Here is a 25,929-nt window from a genome sequence, read left to right as displayed (position 1 = left end):
TGTTAGCCCGTCACTAGGATTAGGATTAGGAATTAGATTTCTGGGCTTTCGTCATCTATAGCCATGTTAGCTCGTCACGTATGAGGGATGACTCTATCCAAGGAAAGGGAAGGAAGGAAGCGGCTGAAACCTATATGTTAAGTACCATCCCGGCATTTGCTTGGTGTAAATGAGGAAAACCCAGGAAAACCTCAGTCAGTGGGCTGAAAAAGCTTTTACACTTTTTCGATCGATTGTCCCCACCAGGAATTGAACCCGGGACCGCTCGCACCAAAGACGAGAGCGTACGCGACTATGCTACGCGGGAGCACGATCCCCCAGCAAAAAAGCAAGGACTGGGTTTAAAGGTGCAACTATAGACAGAAAAAGAGAAAAAAAGTTGCTGATAAAATATTCGAAAATGTGCAAGAAAATGTGCTAATAAAATACATTTTTTTACGTACAAAAATAGTAAGATGAATATTTTTCATTCAACAATAACCAAAAAAATAACGTTACAGAAAGACAGGTAGGTTACTGTGTTTAAAAGAAACTTGTATTTTACTATGCATAACATTTCTGTTTTAGAACGTTAGATTATGTTGCTTGGAGTTCTGAAGATCCTTGTATTTCTAGAAACTCCTCTCTCAACATCAACAGAAACCAGTGGAGCATGCATTGTAAGTATACGGAAGGGAGTTCATCTAAAGTTGCAAAAGTTTCTAAATCTGCATTGTTTAACAAACTTAACTCAAATTGCTTCGACAAAATCTGCAAAGATTGTTCCTCACACATGTCAGCTTCTTCCATTGTTCCTCCTTCTCCATACCTTCTTACAAACCCTGAATTACATCAGGAATATACTTGTATTCATGCATTGCGAGAAGTTCAAATTCCAAGTCTTCGCTGAGCAATTGTTGGGCATGCCTGATGAAGTGCTGCGTCTGTTGAATCTAGAGCACAACTGAGTCCTTTCATTTTATCAAAATCTTCGCACAAGGAAACTCCAATCTTATTCAGACACCACATCTGGTTATGCGTAGAATTGTGGTAGGTGGAGCTAAGTGGCTTTGTAATACTGAATCAGTGATGCCAGCCTAAAACGTTATAAAATCCTATTTTGAGAGCCAGAAATTCCCATTTTGCTCTTGGGAATTAAGTTTAAAGATAATAAAATTATAATACATGAGAAGTGAAACAACTACAGGTGCCTGATTTTCTTTAATATATTAGTGAAATGTCTGTAAATTCCAATCTTCTACGTTCACCAAATATTTTATGAATAAAAATCTTTTTTAATTGAAAAAGAAAATGATGATGAGAACAAGTACATTTTGTTGTCAGAACTTTCTGCCATTACGTTTATGTGTCTATCTTCTATTGAAAGTAATAAAAGATTAGATAAATTTAATTCTCCAGTCTTTTCGTGTGGAATGTTTTGGAAGATGGATCTTTCTCTTTCGGTATTTTATTTTTTTCTGTCAATTTTTTCTTGTTTTCATTTTCTAAAACAAACAAACATCAACACATGGGGAATTTTTAATTGGGTCAAATTCCGCCAAATTCAAAAGCGCTAATGATCTCTTCTAGTGCAATCGTTAGTGCTTCTTAGAGCATCAACTCCCAACATTAGTGCTTCAATAGTTTGGACGCTAGAAGCAAAAAGCTTTGGGAGGGGGGCAACTTCACGTTAGTCCCCCAGAAAGCAGTAACGATTAAACATAATGCAATTGTTAGTGCTTCCAGAAAACGACAATAGTTTCGTTAGTGCTTCACAATTAGTGTGGCTATGGCCAGTTACATGTCACGAAACTCCCATAAGGAATACATGGGAAAATTGGGTTAAATTCCCGCCAAATTCAAAAGCTTGGCTCTTGTTTTTTGAGACTCACAAGTAACTGCATAAATCGCTTCAACACTGATCAAGTAATAAAACTTGACAATTAGCATTGTTTTCTTATTTATTGAAGATTTAATAGTCTACTTCCTGTCCATAGAGAATTTTATTGACGTCGACCAAGTAAATATATGAAAAGTTCCATATATATACTACCAATGTCTATGAAAAGTAACTTTATATCTATTATTCGAGAAATTAATATGAAAAAATAACCAAAATTGATTTTTTCCATGAGTTGACATCACTGTACTGAAGTTGTTTTGCCCCAGTTTGCTATTCCTTTTGATTGTTATAATTTCCAAAAAATGTTATAAAATAGAGGATCTCCCTATACAACAAAATCGTGAAGCCATACGTCACAGTTTCGCCACCCCTACTCTGCTCACTCCGCCCAATAAAATCGCAATGTTTTAAGCCAACATTCATGGCGGAAACTAAAGTAGTCAATCAGATACAGTGTTCTGACTGACAGATACTCCGTTGTTTTTTTTTGGCTTTATATAGTTAACAGGATGAAGGTACGTATGGGCGCATCCTATATTTTATAATATTCTTGGTAATTTCAAACCTCACAATCTATCCCCGAACACTGGGACTGAATATTATCATTTTATAGTTTTTATCATATAATAAGGCTTGAAACTTAAGGTAGTTACTCAAATGGAGTGAAAATAATTTATTTTCTTTCAAAAGAAAAGAAAAGAAAAGGAAGGATAAAGATGCTGAAAAATCAAGTACGTGAAAAAGGAGAAAACGTGTAAATCTCACGAAAAAGGGTGTCATAAATTGTACCAATTTCGCTTCATTTCGTGCACCGGAGTACATATCTTGAACTCTTCATATCTTGAGTAGCTGTTTTGGAAAGATGCTGTATCTTAAATTCCGCTCAATAGTCATGACAAGGAAGACAACTGGGGGCAATGATTCCAACCTCAAACATTATTATATGCCATCTCGAGACTCAAAAACTCCCATTTTGCCGTTGAATTTCCAACGTAATACGGATTATGTTTATAAAAAACCTAGATTATGAAAACTAATTAACTATATATCACTCATATTTTCAATATCTAAGTAACAAGTTTTTCATGTTTATAAAATGATTTATGGATAACTAGTCTCCTTAACCAAGAACAACTGTAGTTTGTTGTCAGATATGCAATACAATATTGTTTCTTTGTTCTTGGTTTTTAAGAATTACTCACGATTGATTAAGTCATTCCTCAACCCACATGCACTTTTCAGATAACAAACAACTTCGAGCGAAAACTAGACAATTAACATTGATTTCACACCACTTATTAATACTTCATTATATCTATTTTCCACCCCTAAACAATTTTGTTCGCGTGGGTTATTATTAGGGCAACCCAAAAGCATAAAAAGCATAATAGCAATTTACACATATGGTTGGTACCTTGAACATTGTTGTGGTTGTCTAAGGGTCCAGAAGAAACTAATTTTAAAAGCATAATAAAGCATAATTTTAGAAAATAAAGCATAAAGCATAATTTAAAATATATAGCACAATTCTTGGAAAATTCTGTTTAACTGCAAGTTTAACATGCTATATTAATATTTTTTAAAACCAATATTTGCAATGCAAAATCTTTGAGAACATAACAATTCAACAATGAAAAGCTTATTTTTATTTCTGTCAACTTTTCGTTGTAATCTTTTGACGAGGAAAAAAGAAAAAAGGAAAAAGAATAAAACTTTCCGCCAACAGTGAATAGTACACAAGAACTTCACACTTTATTGTTATGTGTACCTCTTGAACTTGAGCACTTTCTGTATTTTTTGGCGATATATTTTACTTTCCCTTTCTGTATATATAATATGCACCTCTAAGGCGCACACAAGTGAAACAAAAACTGACTCGAGTAAAGCATATCTCTTCTTATAGTGCATTAAATAGCAAGTTCATTGGATATGAAAGAAATTACTTGCATAAAATATTAATAAATAGCTCAAGATATGTAGAATATTTAATGTATAGTAAATATTATTCATTATATACGATTAATATAAAACAATGTTTGAAATTAACAATAAAGCATAATTTGAAAAAATAAAGTATAATTAACCTAAAAACAAAGTATAACGTGGGTTGCTCTACTTATTATAAATCCCATAAATGTGATCAATTTCGAAAAAAAAAAAAAAACTTCTTTATCTCTTCCCGAAAAACCAATGTCAAAAAACCCCACGTGCTGGCATCATTGACTGTGGGTTTCTGCTTCTTGCTGATATGCTACATGTGCTACCTGTGCCACACAACGAATTCCTCTATATTTAGTGTGCAAGAAAGGTGCTTACTTTTCAGATCCGTTGTTGTTAAGTAGACCAAATTTGGTCAATGGCTGAACATCTTTATCAATAAGGACATAATAAAGGTAACTGTTAAGATGAGCTTGTGCAGTGCTATTCAACTTTTCTTTCACGCGTACCCTTATGACACAGTTTGCCGTCCAATTGTGTACCCTGAAAACTGTTTAGAAAAAATTAAATCGAAATCAACTTATTAAACTTAATACACATGTTGTGTATAAGAACTTCAGATATAATTATAAAACTACCATCTACATGACTAGGGCATTTTTGTCAAATTTCCAAAACCGTGGGATGATTTACAGAGGTGTAAAAAATGGATTCATGCGTGTGGGGGGAAAATGTTAACCAAGACTGTATGCAATAAATGTTAACCGAATACTTGGAAAATATTAGACGCGCGTGACGTTATCTTGAAATTATCCATTGGAAAGAAAAAAAAAATCAACTATGATCATTTAAGGTGGATCACTAGGTGTTCTCCGTGCTATGCTAAACGCTGCTAGAATAGTGCGACGTTGTCATATAGTGTTGAGTATTTACTGATGCCAGAAAATAAAGGAAGTAATCATGGAATACTGCTTGGATACTTACTGGAGAAATTAATTTTCGACCCTTATCGGAATTCACAGCTAAGTTCTGCTTCTCGAACTGCAACGCTAGAGTCCAGGAATTTTCTTATTGTGACTGTCACAGTAAACACAAATTTGGCAACAATGCATTATGACGTTATGCGCAAGTTTCTTCTCAAAATCTATTTCCTTAAATGTAAATTAATATTTACACATAATGTGAAACGTAACAGGAGAAACTGTCAAACAATATATCTATTTCATTATAAGATTGTTATATTAAAATGCTTTGCATGTACAAATAAACATTTCATAAAACTGAGTACGTCTAGTAAGATCGAAAAGCAAATGCCATCTTGTGTACTCATTGTAAACCGTATCAAATATTTTCCTTTATTTGTTGCCTTTCTCTATATCAGAAGACCACAACCAAATGAATTAGTGTCTTGTGTTGTAGCTGAAACATAACTCTATCTTATAGTACAATATTTATAATATATGATGTTTCATTGCACAATAGTTAAGGGAATGAGCTAAAATATGTACTGACTTCCGGGTGGTGGTCCACCTTAATAAGTATCGGAAATATGCTTATGTTAGGATTACGTTCTCCCAGAAACACCTTCGCGTACCCCCGGTTGAATAACACAGAGCTAGTGTATGGAAAAGAAGAGGTATGTTTATAACAGTGGAAAGCGCCATTTCATTATTTCGCAAATATTACGTATTATTCTATTCAGTTTTATTATTATTATTATTATTATTATTATTATTATTATTATTATTATTATTATTATTATTATTATTATTATTATTATTATTATGTATTTACGTTTTTCGTGGTCTCTTAAAAACAGTTGAACTTCTTTCTTATAAATTAATAAATGTGCTAATAGCATAATAGTTTGAATGCAAATATATTTGAATTGGTTTGAATGGAAATATTTCTAATATGCAAATGATGTGATGAGACCTGGTTTGAAAAGTAGAAACAGGTTAATTCAAATACAGGGTGTTCCGGAAGGAAGCTACAATACTTTGGGAAATTGTAGTATAGATGATTCTAAGTAAAAAAAGAAAGTTCGTGTAAACATGGGTCCTATTGTCAACAGTTTCAGAGCTACAGGTTGTGAATCACCTTGTGACATTATGTTACTTATTGGTCACCCTGTAGTTATTCTACAGAGGCGAGACATAGCACACTTAAGATGATAGAATGTCCTTTCCAACAGTATGCAACATGTGTTCAGTGATCTTTTGGAATATAAGTTACTAGCGTCAATTACCAGCTTCGCTTGTTTAAAATAAGAAAAATTATTATGTTCCGTTAATCAGTCACTTTTTATTATTACTGAAGCGCACTCTGATATCGGTCATTTTCGATCATTCCCTCCCTCCTCTCCCGCAAGTTGCGGGGCTGAATTTGGATTTAAACGGCATCGGAAGTGTCACTGTTCATCTCAGCAACCCCTAAAACTTTGGATTCGGCACTAATATCTGTCATTGTTCATCATTTATATATATATATACGGTGCCGGATTTAGGGGGTTGGATGCAAAGGTGCACGTGCACCCCCTCCCTTCATCGTAAATATACACTATCTAAATTGAGAAGCTAGCAGTGAAAATAGCCACACTTTCCGAAACTTTCTGCCTGCCATCATGTTTCCCTTTGGAGCTTAAAAGAAAGCAGAGCTTTGCAAAAGCAATAGTTTAAGTCGATTTTCAAAAGGTTGAAAGTCAAGGATTCACCAAGGAAAACAATATAGCATTTGTCAAGCAGGAAAAAAAAAAAAAAAAAACAGAAACAAGAAGGAGAGAACTTTTTTTTCCTGCATAACACTTGCGACCCTCTTTAAAATACTCTCCTCCTCTCCGTTCTGTGTATCAGCGTTGTCAGGTGTAAAGAATATTGTCACATGTCACTTTGAAGAGTTTCAGTGTGATTGGTTATTTTGATGCACCCCTCTTAGATAATCCTATATCCGGCCCTATATATATATATATCCTCCCCCTCCCCTACGTTGCACCGTCAAATTAAAATGATAAAAGACATTCCAGGCCCGAACCAAAGCTATGTTGAAAATTTGATCGGAATCAGTCAGATCGCGTCACAAACATAGTTAGGCCTATTAAGTCAATAAGAGTTATTAAGTTACAAACACAGCCACTTTCATTTTTATTTACTGTATATAGATTGAGACAGGCCCGTAGCCAGCCCGAAAATGTAGGGGGGCCCGGTGGAAGTTAGGGGGGACGATCCAAAAATATTAGTTCATTCCATATTATAGTTCATTTGCAAACCTACCGTGAAAATTTTAGAGGGGGACAGTAAAAATTTAGGGGGACCCGGCCCCCCTAGACCCTCCTGGATACGGGCCTGGATTGAGAGAAAATTGGGGAAGTTACGATTATTTCAGGGGATTGGTTTGCAACACTAATTTCAAAATTTCTCTTAATAACTTTCATCTCAAAGACCCACTGCCACATGTTGCATACCGTAGGGAAGGCCATTTTAACATCTTTCAAATTCGATATGACTCACCTCTGTACAATGACTACAGGGTGAACAATAAGCAATATTCTATGAAAAAATGTCTTACAACCTGTTCTCAAACCGTTGACAATAAAGCCCATGTTTATATGAACTTTTTTGTACAGTATCACCCATACTGCAATTTCCTAAAGTATTGCCACTTCTTCTTGGACACCCCGTACAAAACAAGATGTACCAGGCATATGAATTATAGATTTGAAATTCCGTAACCAAATTATATCAATGTAATTAATAACATGTCCAAAATTATACACTGATACATTTTATCGAATCCTAAACTACTTGCCCATTATTAGCTTGAATATAAAAATTATCTCTCAGAAAAATATTGGGAGTTGAACTCACAAGTCAATGCTTCCGTTTAAGTGATGATAAGTCAGCACAAGAATTGACTCTTTCTTTAAGTAAAGTTTTAATACTTATGTATTTAGCAGTACGGGACGTAGCACAATTTTCGCTGACAACACTCTGACAATATTTGCAGTGGAAACTCCAACCAACAGAATCAGAGTCTTCAAAATTCTGAAAATATACGAATGACTACCGTTAGAAAATTCTTACTTCATACAGTAATGTTCTACTCAAACCGGTTAGTGGGTTCTGATTCTATTTTTAAGTAACTACTTATTTTTTTAGTAATCATATTTGAGCACGAATACTCTTCGTTTTGACGTCGGAGAATAGTTTCAAAGTTTTTCAAAATACGTTAAAATTGGCGCCAACTCTACAAATTGCAGTGCTGATAATGAAATACCTAGGTTATAATATATATATATCTTATGTTTCCATTTGTGTCAGTGCATTCTTCGACATTCATATTCCATAAATTCCATCTCCATTCACTTAATTCAGTTGAAGAGTGCTCATATCTGGTGCGAATGGTCCCTGGATCGATCCCCTACTACGTGACTCTCTGATAGACATAGTTTGGTGTAATAAAACTTCTTTATAAACTTATCCTTTACCATTTTTCCATTTGTACTTGTGAATAAATTCAGACAACTCGTGCCGAAATTATGGAACATACACAGGATATAGCGGTGCAACATTTTCCACCTTCTTCTCGTATCCCAATATTTGCAATTCTCCTGATTTACACTATTTTCTTTCTGATATCTTGAAAATATAAGGACATGGTACTACTGTAGTTTCTACATAATACAATGTGTAAATTTGTAATTTCAAGGGAACGCGTTCTACATGTGTAACCTATTATTAATAGCCGGGCTGTTTGTGTGGTACAATCATTGTAATCTGAAACATTATAAAATCCCATCTCGACAGGCAGAAATTCCCATTTTGTTCTTTAATTTCCCAAGTTCTGCTAAGTACAAAATTAAAAATTTAAAAACAAGAAAGACATGAAAAATAAAAGTATTGTATGTCACACTTTTCTTCAATAACTATCCCTAAATTTTGATCTCTTACGTGTATCTAGTAGTTGATGCATAACTATTTTTCTTAATTGAAAGAGACAGTTGCAAATGGTGGCGAAAACAAATACATTCTGTTGGATCAAAAGATCCAATATGTTTCAATCAAAAATTTTCTTGTAGGTCTTATATCTGGAGAACTACGTATAAGGTAACCAAACCCAAAGTGTCAGTTAACCCAGTATGATGTGCTTATTCCGTAGAAAATATGAAAACTCAATCTAGGGACCGTTCAGAAATTTTGTGGCCCTTGATCTAAAAATGCATTAAAATATCCAATATATTTCAATCAAATATTTTCTTGTAGGCCTTACATCTGGAGAACTACGCATAAGGTAACCAAACTAAACTATCAGTTAACTCAGTATGATGTGCTTATTCCGTAGGAAATATGAAAACTCGATTTAGGGGCCTTTCAAAAATTTTGTGGCCCCTGAATCAAGAGTCAATATATTTCACTTAATCAAAAAATTTCTTGTAGGCCTTATATGCGGAATACTAAATACAGTGTAGCCAAACTCAAAGTATCACTTAACTCAGTACAATATGCTTATTCCGTAGAAAATACCAAAACTCGATTTAGGGGTAGTTCAAACATTTTGTGGCCCCTGATCCAAAAACTAATTATTGGGCATGATAGCAATTTTTTGATCCAATTTTGGTTTTCCTAATTTTCTTGTGTCGTTAGAATTTAGTATTTACGTTAAGTCCTTTGTGTTATCTTATTGTAATGATCGTAAAGATACTACAAGGACTTAATTCTCCTGTCGTTTTGTGTTAGAACGTTTGTTGTTTTTCAGTTAGTATTTTACATTTTTTACGTTAATTATATTTGTTTTTGAAGTGTATCAGAGCAGAATTTACGTTTCTTAGAGCTTGTTTTTTTACTTTCGTTTGAGAATCATAATTTACTTTTGTATTATTTATTATTTTCCGGTAATACAATTTGACAATTAACACTGATTCCAAGATTATTGAGGAGTTGTTGGTTACTTTCGCCGATAGGGTTTTTTTGTTGCTGTTGATGAAAAATCCCAAATTTGTCCCAAATTTGCTGCCAATTGCAGTGAAAATTTCCTGTATCCCTTTTCGAGAAATAAATGTTTTAAAAAATCCCACAAAATTGAAATTTTCCCACGAATTGGCGTCATTGGTGTGGTAGTGTATTCAGTTATTGATGGAATATAAGAAGTTTGGAGTTCAGCTACTTTCGCGCTATTAAATTGTATCTTGCGTGAAATACACTGAATCACGTAGTATAACAACATCAAAGTAGAAACAATGATTAACAAACCTTGAAAAAGATATCTTCCAGATTCGTGTTTTCAGCTTCTAAATCAATGTCAGACATATAAACCAGTTACTGAACAATTGTATTGCGTTCTTGAATGATGCAAAACGATCACTCACTATTATATAAGTAAACTAGCTGAAAATACGTATCTATGTAAACTGGTCCAACACCTGTGGGAGTATCACCATTCATCTCAGCGACTGCGAGAACTATGGATTCGACAGTAATATCGGTCATTTTTTACTAGTTTTACATGTCCCGATAAACACCCCCCCCCCTGGTTCAAATTTTGGTCTTGATCTTGGTCCTGGACCAAGGTATCCGTGACCAAAATTTAGTAACTCTTGGTCCACTCGTGTGGTCCTCAGGCCGCACACAGACAGACAGACACACAAACAAACTCTTTATTTTATTTATATTACATTGATAAACATTTTTCAGAAGACCAGTTAGACAAGTATTTGGAGCCAGCATCTGTGTCCTTTTTTGTTCACGCTTGTTGATTACTACCTTGGGCAGAACAGAATTATCGTACATAAACAGCGTTGCCAGCGCAATATATGTATGTGTTATCATCCCTCCCCTAATGAGTTTTATCAAGATCCAGATAAATTACTTTGTCACACTCAAGAATACACATGCATTTTTAAAATGAATTTTGTACGGAAATTGATGAGTATTGACATTTTTTTTGAAGCTTTCGATAATGTGATGCGAGAATATCGATGTATATAGTGTTCATAATGTTTTGAAAGCAAACTTGAAAGGTAAAGATAAAACTGATCCTTTACATAGGAAAATTACCTACTTACATAAGAAAATTAATATTGAAATTAAAACTCCACTGTTATAAAATTAGTATCCTGATAGTTAAACAAATCTGTATCTGTTATTTGAACACAATAATGACTCCGAGATTCTTCTTCTCCTTTCTTTGTCCGAATTTAAATCATATTTGGTTTATTACGTGTTATATTTTCAAATATTTTAAGCAGCGGAACTTTCACGCAAGCTAAGAGGCTGTAGATCTATATCTGTGATTGGTTTCTCAAGCCGAGGCCTCTTGTCCGGTGATAGAAAAAAAAAATAACGTATTTTCATTTTCCTTAAGAAATCTTTCTTCTCGTTCTCAATTCTCTACACCATTCATGAACTTACCTACAGGCCGTTGCGATTCTGTCCTAGAGTCGTAGCTACGGAAAGGCAAACGGAGTCGTTGCCCTGGGCGCTGATAGCAAGAGAACGCCGAACAAGCAAGTAGAAAGAAAAAGACTTTGGAAAAAGAGTAAACGATGTAATGCCCTATTAAATCAATATTGCGGTCGGTTTACAAAGAAATAGATTTGTTTAAATATTCTTGATCACTCCATTCGCAACCTAAACGTTCGAATAAAAGTCACAACAAATTTTTTACTTATCTCTTTAAAAAAAATACAATATACAATTTCTTAATGACGATGTGATATACAAGGTGCTAAGTAATGACTTACAATGTACTCAGGGGCGTTTCCAAACATCAGAAACGCTTAAACTGTGAAATACGTATTCGGCGTTTTGATGGTGATGAGTTTGGTTAGTTATTCCCGCTTTTCTACCCAATCGGATTAATTACTACGGTGAAAATCAAGATAGGAAAATGAGAGGGGAGTGAAAAGACACACGCAAACTACTGTTTGTGCGGGAATATTAAAAATGAAGGTAAGCAAGGGAAACAATACCATTTTCAAACTTGAAACACTTGTAGAAACAGGAGCTTAAGAGGTCAAAACTTAACCCAATGAATTTCCTCTTTTTAAAAGACTCACCTCTACCAGTGTTTTTCTAATTCACACATTGCGTGTTAGCAGTGGCGTATTTAGGGGGGGGCTTCCGGGCTTAAGCCCCCCCGAAATCTTACTTACTATAGTAAAGTATATGAAATATCTTGCAGAATTTTCACATTTTCAGGCAAAGCCCTCCCCGAAAGTTAGCAAAGCCCCCCCCGAAAGAAAATCGTAAATACGCCACTGCGTGTTAGTGTACCTTTAATATGTTAATTAATAATAAATAACCTTTAATTCAGAACTTTCGTTCATTAAGAAATTAAGTAGTTACCACAATTCCAAACATATGTAGTAGCCAAACTATACTTTGAATTTCAAATACAAACATTAAACATATTTTCATCTTCATTGATCAATACTGAGAAATTCGCAAAGATAGCCCCTTCTGAATTTCCGTTATATTTCACAAAAAAATTTTTTTTTACCGTACAAGAATCGAAATTAAAATGTTATTTGTGTGGTTATATACAGAATAAAATTTCGAAAGTTTACAATTATTACTGGAAATTAATGTCGTCACCCATTTCGAACATTTTAAAACTAGGTACATAGTTTTCAATGTATTGAAATTTCATTTCTTAACGATAGTATGAAACGTTGTAAATAGTTGTAAATTTCCATAACTGTTCTCCAAAGTGGATTTATATACTAACCAAAGATAGTTTTGTCAAGTTTACCATAAAATCCAAGATAAGCCTCTTAAAATAGCTCTTATCTGTAAAAGAATTCATAGTTTTTAGCTGTTGCAGTGCTTTGTCAAGCAACGTGACAAAACTTCAGCGTAATATAACACAAGGTACGGGGGCAGCTTCCCCTTTGAACTTTTCGTGGCCCCTTCAGACCTTAACACAAAATGCTATTATTAATACAAAAAACACAATTAAGCTATTTGGTAAGAGAATGCTTAATGATTTCCCCCCCCCAAACCTCTGTGGCTGGTTGCGGGCCTGGCTGCAGCTCTGGAGTTCAGTCTAATTTCGTGATATTTCACATATTTCTAAAATGAAAACTCCCGCCATTCTTCTTGTCGAGTGTATAATCAGTGTAGTGGAACCAGTGGCGGATCGGGCCGGGGGGCCTAGTCCCCCAGTTTTTTGTGACAATAATAATTGAAGATATTATTTATATACTTTCGTAAGTTCATAGTAAATTCATAATATACCTATCAATCTCCCCCCTCCCCAGTTTTTACTTACTAGATCCGCCACTGAGTGAAACTAAACAATCTATTTTCCGGCTCCAGTATAAAAATACGGACATTTTATTATTTTTTTAAAGAGCACAGACATACGTCTTAAAATATAAACAAACTGTACGAACGTCTGCTAACCGTAATTAGCGTTTATGAAATGAACTTACATGAGTAAATCGGACTTCATTTCCAACTATATATTTTTTGCAAACTTACCTAATACATTATTAAAACTACTTACCTTGTCCTTGTTAGAATGAAATATTTATGGATTCACTTCAAGAGCGATCGAAATGTTAACAAAGTCCAGATTCACAACAATGATCACACTTTTTACGATACACATGATAGCGTCCACGTTTTATCCGAGAGCGGGATATATAGCACTGTTCAATGTCACCAGACGGCGCACAAGGTGTTCGACAAATATAAACACCGCACTGACACAGATTACCACTTTGCTGTTTTCTTCTTTTAGCCACTTATTCTAGTCAATGCTGACCGTGATGGGTAACACACAGAGGGGAGTCGTCGCTGTAAAAGAAAGAAAGAAAGAAAGAAAGAAAAAAAACACATTATTAGTCACACATGAAGAGAAAATCCTTCCACACACAAATTGATAAGACGTAACTTTTAATTCATTAAATTACAAGGAGAGTGAAAAAAGTGGGAGGTTTTCCTGTTACAAAAATCCTTCCTATCTAAGACATCCGGTTACGTCAGAAATGGTTTGCATGTGTGCGTACTTACCAACAGACTCCAATACAGATTGAACGAGAGAGAGAGGATGTGGTATTCTATAAAAGGGGACAATTCCAAAACTTCCTGTCTAAGGACCTTCAAAATTAGATCAGTATTTCATTTATACAATGCGGGCACGGTGGTTCAGTGGTAGAGCGCTTATCTGTGGTGCGTGGGGTTCCTGACTCGATCCCCGCCAAAGTAAGTTTGTGGTGGACAATATCGTATCCGTGGGTTTTCTCTGGATACTCCCATTTCCTCCCACTTTCTAATTCTACCAATTCTCCCATCATCATTCACTTGCCTAAATCATTGTCTTCCTTAGCCTAAAGGGCATAATAGTCCTAATAACATTCTAGACTTGTAATAGCCTTACTCAAACTTTCAAGGCTAAGTGTGTACGTTTGCACAAATTTGCATTTACATGGGTGCAGACTTAATCAAGGTTATAGCAAACTTGCTAGTTCTTGGATTGCAAGCTTGTTTCAGATTTAAGGATAATACTTAATACAGAGCTAGCTTTAAAATTTCCAAGGATGTTATAAAATAGAGGATCTGCCCATACGTATCTTCTTCCTATGAACTCAGTGAAGCCAGAAAACAACTGAGCATCGTGTGAACCGGCACGTCTGATTGGCTGCTTTCTCTTCCGCCATGATTGTTGGCTCGAAACATTGCGATCTTAGTGGCTCGGAGCGGGCAGAGTAGGTGTGGCGAAACTGTGACATATGGCTTCACGATTTTATTGTATGGGCAGATTCTTTATTTTATAACATTCTTGAAAATTTCTTTAAATTGACACGCCTGTCAAACATGACTTAAAATTTACACTATAATATGTAAATGGGGCAAAGCCATACACAGAGAGAATCTGTAACTCGCAAGCATTCTTTTGCAGTCTTCATTCTTATATCGGGTCTAACCATACACAGGTTTACACGTCAATGCTATGAAGATACCAAGCATGACTTGAAAGGATCCCACTCAGAGCTTCGTTAAATTGGCTGATTTTGTAGTATATTGTGTATTTTGGTCCCCTGATGAAAAGTCTCAATGGGCACGAAGCCAGAAAACCCCATGTTTTCGAGATATGCACTAATTAGTTATCGTTACTTAAAGGCATACGCTCCCTCGTAAACTGCAAATAATAATTAGGTCGACATTTTATCTCTGAAGTATGAACGAGTCTCACTGGGGTTTTTGGGGTTGCTGATTCCGAATCCGAGGTCAGTTAACTTCACGTCAGGTTCAAGGTTATTTGAAGATCAAATCAAGAAGGAACGTTACAAAAATCTGAACAAAATGTACGTAAATGTTTTTGAGACGCTGGATCAGATTATGTAATTTCCTTGACACGTCAAGGTTATTGCAGGGTCATTTCAAGGTCAAACTTGAAAAACCGTCCGAAAAACATGAAAAAATCGTGAATAGGTGTATAGGGAAGTGGCGGATCTACAAGATAAAAACTGGGGACCCAGACAGAATTCAGACTGATAGGTTTATCATAAGTTTACTATAAACTTTCAAAATTATATAAATAATAGCTTTAATTATTTTTGTCACTAAAAAACTGGGGAGTTGGCCCCCGGCCCTGGGTTAGACTGGTTTAGGATAGTTAATTAGGAATCCGAGGTCGGTGCTAATCGAAATTACCATGAATATTGTCCATTTAGTTTTCCAGTCAGTCATTTAGAATGTCTTCTTCAATAAAGGTTTGTTCTGCATCTTTCATCTTATCATTCTTGAACTTCAACCTCCAGCATTTCACCTTCATTTCCATCATTGTTTACATTACGATTATCAGCATCTTATATGTATTCCAGTAAACCTCGACTAGGATATTGGATTTGTTGTTGATGTCGAGCCCATCCTAAAAATCATAGGACACTGGCTACATGTGCACAACCTAATGTCCTAGCACCGGACTTACAAGTGAAATAATACCCTAATATCGGACGATCTTCTACTTGCATGGCCGGCAATTCGTCATCATTCACTGCAAAGCGTACCCAAAACTGACATCGAGTGGCCTTTCTAAAGCTTGAAAAGATTGTAAAACGTAACAATCCTGACTTTCTGACTCACCCTACAACTAGATCTATTATTGTTTTAGATTTTTCCGATGGTTTCTCAAGTTTAGCCTTAAAATGACCCTGCAATGACCTGAACTGACCTTGTCGGGTCAAGAAAATGACATGATCTGATCCAGCGTCTCAAAAACATTTAGGTACTTTTTGTTCATATTTTTGTAAAGTTCCCTCTCAATTTGACCTTCAAATGACCTTGAATCCGATGTGATGGAGGTTAACTGACCTCGGATTCGGATTCAGCGACCCCAAAAACACTAGTGAGACTCGTTCATACTTCATAGATAAAATGTAGAGTTAATTATTATTTGCAGTTTACGTTGGAGCATATGCTTTTAAATAACGATAATAATCAGCGGATATCTAAAAAAACGTGGGTATTTTTTGGCTTCGTGCCCACTGAGACTTTTCATCAGGGAAACAAAAATACATAACATACTGCAATATCAGCCAATTTAGCGGAAACTGGATTTCCATAAGCTCTGAGCGGGGTTTTTTACGCTTGGCAAAGCCATACACAGAGGGAATCTCTAACACGCAAGCATTCATACGCAGTCTTCATTCTTATATCGGGTCTAATCATACACAGGTTTATACGTCAATGCTATGAGGACCCCAAGCATTACTTGAAATTTACACTTGACAAAGCCATAAACAGAGAAAATTTCTAAAGTTAAGTCTATTAAGGGAAATTAAGGAGAAACTTAGACTTACTGTAGATGTGCTTGCTTACTGGGAGTGAAACGTGAAACTGAAATAGTTCATTTTTATTTTCATCTCCACGGGTAATGATGACTTTAATTGTAGTTATCAATATCCCATTTAAAATCAATAACATTCCCTAGCTTTTATGCAACCTGAACATCATCAACGCATTGCTGGTTGCCTATGATAAAGGATTGTGTAGCTTTTCTTACTGTAATTATCTCGACCAGGTTCATTAATGAAGTCATTCCGTTAAATTCTTCACGGGGAACTTTAACGTTAGCTATCCACATCCCATGCATGGAATACTGACCGCTTCGACTATAAACGTAAGTCTTCTGATCCTATTTACTGCCTTCTCTGTCCAAAGAGACATTCCATTTAATTTTACCTCTTCCTTTTTTTTTTTTTTTTTTAGCATTAGTTAGTAGAATTCATTCTTGTCATTTTATAGTCTGTCAATTGAAAGATCATAGTGTTGCTTTAACAAGAGTACGTACACTGTACAACACATGATAGATGTGTAATGTTTCCTCCTTTTCACGCAAAGGAAAAGTTGCTCTTCGCCAAATTGACCATCTTTGATGAGAAACTTCGACTGTAGTTGGAGCTTGTAATCAAAGCTCTCGTGAAAATTTAGTTATAAGTGCTTTTCAACTGGTTATATTAGATGGAAATAACACAAAACATTTTGAAAATAGTCCAGCTTTACGTACGGAAAAAAACTTAGGAAGTACTTTAAAGTGTACAGAGATCTTAAAATTTAAGTCTTTTTTGACGCTTTTTTTTTTGTTAAATGTTTGGCGTCGGTTGAAAGTGTCCGGATTTTGGACATAAAAATTTATGTCCGGCTTTGTACCCAAGGCAGACGCGCTTTTGTCCTCCTTTTCGAGTTTGGAGACTAATTAATGAAACAGGGATGATTCAGAAGATTAATTAATGAAACAGGTTTTCAAGATGCTTAAAATATTGTCAGAATGGAGATAGGATAAATAATTTGTTAAGTGCCATGACTAAAAGTATCATTAGTATTGATGCCTGCTAGTCAGTCATCACTTTGTAGTTGTATTTTTTGTATTAGTTTACTTTAATAATGTATTGCTATCTATATATTTTTCTTTTTATTTAAAATGTACTGTTTGATATAATCTGGAAGCAAACTTGTTTCGGCAAAAGCAATTTTTAATCACTTAAAAAAAAAGTCAAAGTGTCCTCGCGTTTTGGTTTTACAAATCTGGCGCCCCTACTTGGTATTCAGATTTTTGCCATGTTGGACATTGTTTAGCCGTTCATTATACACATCTATAGTGATACTCATAGATGCCAAGAACCTAAAGAGTAACTAAAACTAGTGAGAAAATTGCATGTGGATATTCTTGAAATTAGATATTTAAAAGTAGTTATTTAAATGTTAATTCTATCAGTTTAAACTTAGCTGTTGTATTATGTCGTGTTGAAAAATCAGTTTTTGCTTTGAGATGTTTTTGTAGTGGATGCCAAGACTACCATAAAAATTTAGAGAGAAGAAAGCGCAGATATTGCTTATTAATCGAAATGATTTAGACCATGTCGTTTAAAAAAAATGAAAAGAAATCGTTAGGTTTTACGTCCCACGGATATGCCGGCTACGCTAAAAGAGACGGTGATGATGAGAAATGAATGAAATGATGGAATGACGGAACTGAGAAGAAACGGAAGGACCCCGCATACGGTGTTTGTCGAGCACAAAGCTCAATTGATGCGAGCTGGGATTGAACCTAGGACCCCATGCAAAAAAGGTGAAGGCTCTACTACTGAGCCACCGCGGTTCCTCATCTCATTTCAAGTTCCATCTCTTTGGTAGCCATTGAAATAGTTGTTTTTGTTGAAGAGTTGGCTACTAAGTTAGTGTAATGTATGGTAGAAAAGCAGTATACTGGTATTTACCTCACCTTTTTTTCTTATAAAAGTATGTATACAGTTTTGTACACTGAATCACAAATAAGTAATCTTTCTAGTAATTCTTTGAGTAACAAGATGAACCTCCTGTCCAGAACAGAGCGGAGGGCTTGTAGTTATTAGTTAAGGAACCTCTTGCCAGTAGCAGCGCAGAGGTACGGTTAAGGAGTCTTTCCCACCCCGAGCAACTTGAAGAGATAGGTGGGATGTGACCAGTTGTAGACTGAAATCTTCTGCCTCTGTACGTCCTCTTTTATCGTCAGTTTTAGAGGCGGAGCTTGTGTAGGGGCTGCAGGAGTCCTCTTCGTGACTCTTCGTGTATTTCGTACTTATTCGTAAGTGGCTTCTGTCGGTTCCTTGGTAGTGCTTGCACTGAAGCATTTATTGTTGTTACTAATATGAAGTAGAGGTCTGCACGGGCCGGAATTTTTACCCGGACCCGGCCTGATCCGTTATTTATAATGTGAGGCCCGACCCGGGTTGAAAATATGTTTTAGCATTGAGGCCTGAGCCTGAGCCTAATAAATAACACAAAATTGTATTTTTATTTACAACAATTAGAGGTTTATTTTTACAGTTGAGCTTTAAAAGTTCCCCCAGAAAGAATGGTACAATAAATATCGTTGCGCAGTATATTTTACATAGTTAGGCCCGAAAAGGCCCGAGAAATATGATTGTATATTTAAAAATTTATTCCCCGAGCCCAGCCCGGGCACGAAGTAATATACGTATGTTTTGTAGGCCCGAACCCGACCCGCTGGTCAGGTCGGGCTTAAGGCGCGGGCTCGGCCCGAGCCCGAGCAGACCTCGAATATGAGGGGATATTGTAATACATAATATAAACAGTAAAAATGACTTTCGTATGGCAGTTTTTTGAAAAATATATTAAGTAACATTCTCACTTCTTACTCGGTTTGTAGATAATTGAAAGTGATTAACATTTTTGGTCTGATATCTGTCGACAGACGAACAGACGGACGAACATAGCCGTTCTTAGGATTAGCATTAAGAAATTAGATTTCTGGGCTTTCGGCATCTATGGGTATGTTAGGACGGAAGGAAGCGGCCTAGGACCTGTTGTTACGTATCCTCACTGTATTTGCCTGATATGAATGAGAAAAATCCAGAATCTCACTCAGGACAACCGGCCTGAAAAAAAACTCTCACACTTTTTTTCGATCGAGTGTCCCCACCGAGACCGAACCCGGGACGGCTTGCACCAGAGACGAAAGCTTTAGCGACTACGCTACGCGCAGTTATGGCGTAGCTGTTCAACAAGAATTCTCTTATTCATACATAGGATAGTTTCAAAAAACGAAATGAGATAAAATTTTTGAGTTTACGTCCCACGGTTATGTCGTGTGGGCTAAAGGAGACAGTGATGATGAGAAACGAGTGAAAAGGTGGAATGAGGAAAGTGGGAGAATTCAGAGAAAACCCACCTACACGGTGTTTGTCCACCAGAATGTTCACTTGGCGCGAGCTGGGATCGAACCAGGGACCCCATGCACCAGAGATGAACGCTTTACCACTGAGCCACCGCGGCCTCCATGTAGCATATTTTGGAAGTCTTTACAATAATAATAATAATAATAATAATAATAATAATAATAATAATAATAATAATAATAATAATAATAATAATAATAATAATAATAAAAGTTGCACCATATAACAACAAATCTTAGAAGATCTATTTTCCAAATTTGACAGAAACTGACTCGACTACACGGAGATCAGTCGTTACCTTTTATTCACAAAAATAAAAGAAATTTCAACATATTTTCATTCCCACATTTCCCATTTGGAATATTTTTTCTCTCCTCGAAAGCGGAATCCTTACAGAAGAAAAAAAAAGAAAGCTAATCCTTATTCTTTCCGAAGACAAAAGAAAGGAAAAAAGTAGTTTTGCTTGAAATGGCGAGAGAACAACACTTCCTCAGTTTTCCTCTTTACAATCTTCCATTGTTTTTGTTGTCATTAGGCAAGAAAGGCGCTGACTCTGGGAGAAAAGCATCTCTGAGAAAGAGAGAGAGAGAGAAAGAACCCTTCAGCTTAGCTTAGCTTAGATCTCCAAGAAGAGTCCATTGTTGTCTTACGACCACGATTATTTCAGTCCATTTGATCCTTGAGACCTATACAACGTCCTAGGGTTGCCAGCCACGTACGAGAAATTCGATAAAATGTAACGTACAAAATAAAAATGGTAAAAGAAAAAACAGAAAAATTTGAATTTGAGAAAAAATGAAAAAATTGACAGATTATTTATCTCAACTTTTATTTCAACGCAGGCCGGTAACCAGCCCAAAAATGTAGAGGGGCCCGGCTGTTGGGGGGGGGGGATCCAATCATTAGGGATGCGCACGAGACGAGTCGAGACAGGATTTTCCTGACAAAATTCGAGTCGAGACACATCTCTTTCAATAGAGAAATATACATTTTTCGAGTCGAGACATCACTTTTACAGTACATTTTCGAGACGAGACAGCCACAAATCTTGTCTCGTGCGCATCCCTTCCAACCATATTATAGTTCATTTGCAAGCCTACCGTGAAAATTTTAGAATGGCCAGCAAACATTTAGGGGGGCCCGTACCCCCTAAGCCCCCTGGATATGGGCCTGTTTCAACGTGCTCTTTATTTTTTTTAAAAATTTTTTTCAGTACATGTTATCTTTAAACTACGTGGGAGTACGAAGATTCAGTGTTACAACGTCCACCTCTGATGCAACTGGTGTTGTTAATGAGAGTAGAAGCACATTCTAAAATTCGAGACGAGACAAGACGAGAAACATTAAAATTATTATCTTCTTTTCGAGACGAGACGAGAAATTTCACAAATATTGTTGGCAACAATGGTTCATCTAAGTCTAACATCTGAAACACTGTTTTACCGTTACAAGATCAATAGTACAAAACCCATACTGATACGGTGGTTGTACGAACACAGTGAAGAGCATTTATCAATATTTAACCCTTTGAATCCCAGCCTGTATATAGAGTGTAGAACCTTACGACCATGCTAAGTGGAGAGTATCAGGCAAGAAATAGCGCAAACAAATCATCAACCGTACTGGTTGCTAATACCATAATTGGCTTAATATTATTGGCATATCTCACTTGGACGACATGTCCCCAATCTCTCTCATTGGCGCCAAAATGAATTCGGCTCTTAGGTCTAGCCCAAAAGAACTGAGACAAACATGCACAGCTCTTCGGTTTACAATTAATAACCAAAAAATAAATTTATCTAGTTAAATAGGGGAATAGGGAGACACACTCGAAAAAAAATTGTCGAAATGGAACAAAATTGGCGGAATTTATTCTCCATGACGTTCTGAATAATGTTTAAAATTTTCTTTCTTTATTTCGGGGAGCAGAGGACACATATTTCTCCTTATAATGACTAGTTTGTCTCTTCGGTCTAGCATAGAAAGACTGACATGATTAGAACCAAGTTTGCAGGACCCATAGTTCTACCAAGAGCCAAGAGCCAAAAGCCTAATCGAAACAATTTTGGCGCCAATCGGCGTGATGTGCAAAAGTGGAACGTCAAAATCTTATTCTTCCTTTTGTATACAATCTTAAATTTTGTGTGGTGAAACGATACATTAACTATTGAGACCATTTTGGCGCCAACCAGATGTTACTGGTGTTGATGCCTAAACTAAATACGCTAATATCTAACACATCCTTTTATGCACAAACGAAACTTTTTAATGCTCAAACGTGCACAAACGATGGGATTTGTGAAATCAACAAACAGTACGGTGCTGTCCAGGCGGTCGTGCACTATTCTTTAACTTACATATTTTAAGAATATTGTTGCTATTTTTATACATATTGATTCACTATGCAAATTGGCATCAAAATGTAATATTAATAACCAATGATAGTTTTCTTTGTTCTGTGCTTTTATCTTCCACCAAGTAGAGACGAAACCAAATACAGAAACATCGACGGGGAATAAAGACCCTTGAGTGAGCTTTAACCGAACACCTTAGACTACTGAGAAACGAACTCTGTCCATTACTGAGCAAAGTGATCGCTGAAAGCTGGTTGGACACAATTTTCTGAATTTCTCTCCAGCAGAGTCAGGAGGTGGCCTAATCACAACACCTCCAGATACCAAAATTCCAGGTAAACTGACTACAATTAGACGGAACTCATCCTAATCCGACAGCTTCCTAAGGACAGGAAATAACTCGAACCCCATCTAACCTTACTTATGGTAGAAATACCATGTTCATATATACCATGACGATACTGTAGCGCCTTTAGTTTGTAACACTAATAAGTGTGCCACTCAGGCATGCACTCAGAAATATTTACTGGAAGGGGTCCGAAGTATTTTTCTGGGGGGGATCCAAATACGTCTATGTAATATTGATCATTACATCGGTCATTTTATGCATCCGAAGAGACGAGAAGTGATTTTTAATTACTGCCATCTATACTTTTAGAAGAAAATGATACAACTAGATTTTTTTCTAAGGAAATGAAAAGTACAGACGAGGTGTAAAATCAAATCTTTAGTATACATCAATCATTTTTCTGTTAAAGAAGTATAGTTCTGTTAAATTATACAAATGTTAGTCGAGTTAGAATGTTTATTTGGGGAGAAACAATTCCGGCCCCGGTGGAGCCGGAAGATTTAAAGTATGTTATTATCTGCCGTAACGCTATTTGAATTACATTTCTCAAGAGCATTGGATAAAATTGGCATCCATCTGCCTCTTAAGAAGCTATCCAACAGATTTAATCTTCATGATAAATTTCTGTCTCTGCTAAAGAATTATTTCACTGATGGTATACAATGTGTTGTTCTGCCAGATGTATCATCCAAATGCGTCCCTGTTCTTTCTGGGGTTCCGCAGGGTAGTGTTCTAGGACCACTGCTATTTCTGCTTTAAGTGGATGCACTGAGAAAAAAATGTAGGTGGCGCACTTAAAAAGATACGTTGCATGCGTAATTCCTGTATTGTTTGGACTTAACGTACAGCAGACGTATAACTGAAAACGAATGTTTTATAATAGTCTACTTATTGTATAAGTGTTCCATCTATACGTACTTTCCGTATGAAACAATGTAGGCGGTCAGGATCTCACATACAAATGGACGTATATAACATATAGCTGACGAAGGTAATATAAGTATATGCATGTGATATACGGAAAAGTATTAGATGTCAGACATCCTGCAACGGCATGATGTAACACCTAAGGGCAGTGCCTATGTAGCATACGGATAACGTATGTTGCGTACTGATTTCTATAGTAAGCAAGAGGATACCGTATATTTGTACAATATACCGCTGTCCGGAGAACGGATTTTTGTCTGTGTGATCTCCCTTTCTTTTACGAATAGTGTACTTTCTCGCCTTAGCCGCAGTCATATGTTACTAACATATGTAACACTCAAACTCTCAACTATACAAGATTCTTCATTCATTTTGGCATTGGCATCATTGTATAACAGTTTATCATTAGATGAAATATTTTTGACTCTGTAAAGCATTTTAGAAACAAAGTCTCTGTAAATGGTACGTACACTCATGTCCAAAATTTAGCGTACGCGCCTTTGGCGTGGGAGACCCGGGTTCGATTCCCGGCGGGAGCTCATGTGGTTCGGATTCCACGTTAATCAGTAAGTCCACGTCTCATATAGCCTCGCTGCTGAAAGGGACGCTAAACTAAAATCAACAACAACATCATGTCCAAAATTATTGTCGCATGTCTATAAATATGTTCTTGTAGGAATATAATTTGATAACGAATTCGCCCGGTATTTCTTACAATGTTAGTATGTGTGTGGAAAATGTGGAAAGACATGTATGTGGAAAATTTCATGTCAAAAGAGTAGTAAATAAGAACAATAAAACGAAAATAAAACTTTCTTGTCCATTTAGCAACATTTTGTTTTACTCATTATAATTTTCGTATCTATAATTCTTTTCCTATGAAATTTACCACAAATATACATTTCCCGATTATACACATAGTATCAGTATTAAAAGTACCCTGCAAAATCATTATCAAATTATATTCTTACAAGAAGACAGTTCTAGATATGCCACAATCATTTTGGACATGAGTGTACATTTTGTTGTTGCTCCTGTATACTTTGTTACATTGTTTCAGTTTCAAATGAACATAGATGTATCTGAAATATACATAAATAAATAAACAGAAATAAAATACAATTTTAATGTTAGGTTGTTAATATTATTAATCTGGTTATACTGCAGAGAATACCAAATTATGTCTTCTGTCGATATTTGCATCTTATAAATTGTCAGTGTACATAATGTATTAGTTTCAAAGTTAGCACGGCATTTCAAAATAAATGGTTCACCTTGTACAGTTTGAAAGCGAAATGAAGTTAATATTGTATAAAGCAGAGAAAAGAAGAAAAACGCATCACTTATATAGAACATAGGGTTTACAAGCGTTTCGAAGCTTTTTTTTTTTTTTTTTTTTTTTTTTTTACTGTTGGGAGGGATACAGAAATCATTTTTACATTTGATCGTTCTCGTTACAGTGCGTGCATCTGAGTTTCTAACGCAATGTGGTTACATTAAAAAATAAAAATGTACCCCCCCCAAAAAAAAAGAAGAAGAAGTAGAAAATGAAAAATGGATATTCTCTTCTATGAGCCGAACTCCGCAACCAGAACGTTGCGGTTTTACAAATGATTTCGAAATAATGGTGAGTTTTTATGGATATTACAATGGGACTGGAATAACAATAATTCCTTTCAAATCGTCGTTACTCTATGCAAGGCTGATGAAACAATAAGTCTACCTGATACCTTTTCAGAAGTAGTAAAACCACCGCTCGCTTCACCAGGAACACAATTGTGTTTCGTACAATTCAAATTTATCGCTATTTAATCGCTAAAACTTTTTGCTACAAGTAGCATTCGACTCGTTTATAAAAGTTGGAAAAAAGTATAAAGGATTTTTTTTTTTAAATTAGAAAACCATTGTTATACATGCGTATACTGGTTGAATAGTTTTAGGATAGAATTTTTTTACACCATAAGATTTTTTACATATATATATATATATATATATATATATATATATATATATATATATATATAGTCTTAAAAGTCCCGTGACATAGGGTATCTCTATTATTTACAGAATTACAACAAAATGTAAGAGGGGAAACCATCTCCAAATATGATGTTTTCAATCTAAAGTGACGGTATTTTTAAAATCGGACGAGCCGTTTGGGCTGTACACTCTTTATGCGCCCAATGTTAAATGAAAATGCAACGTTGCCATTTACCTGGACCCACAACATAAGTGAATGAAGTTATTGTCTTTTACGCTAACGTGTCGATGGCCAGTCCCCATTCCAAACATGCCTCCA

General features: G+C 35.7%; 1 protein-coding gene across 1 annotated transcript in view; it reads right to left on the bottom strand.

Moving 5' to 3' along the window:
• LOC145666999 (putative G-protein coupled receptor No18) overlaps positions 1 to 25,929 on the bottom strand; it is a 624,395-nt gene that overhangs the window by 413,080 nt on the left and 185,386 nt on the right. The window contains exon 2 of the mRNA XM_081734677.1: positions 13,322 to 13,614. The gene's annotated coding sequence lies outside the window, so the exon portion shown is untranslated. The remainder of the gene's footprint in view (positions 1 to 13,321; positions 13,615 to 25,929) is intronic.

This window comes from Thermobia domestica, chromosome 12 (assembly GCF_964235325.1).
Source record: "Thermobia domestica chromosome 12, izTheDome1.hap1.1, whole genome shotgun sequence".
Classification (NCBI taxonomy): domain Eukaryota; kingdom Metazoa; phylum Arthropoda; class Insecta; order Zygentoma; family Lepismatidae; genus Thermobia; species Thermobia domestica.
Note: the sequence above shows the minus strand (reverse complement) of the source record. Positions and strands in the feature narration are given on the sequence as shown.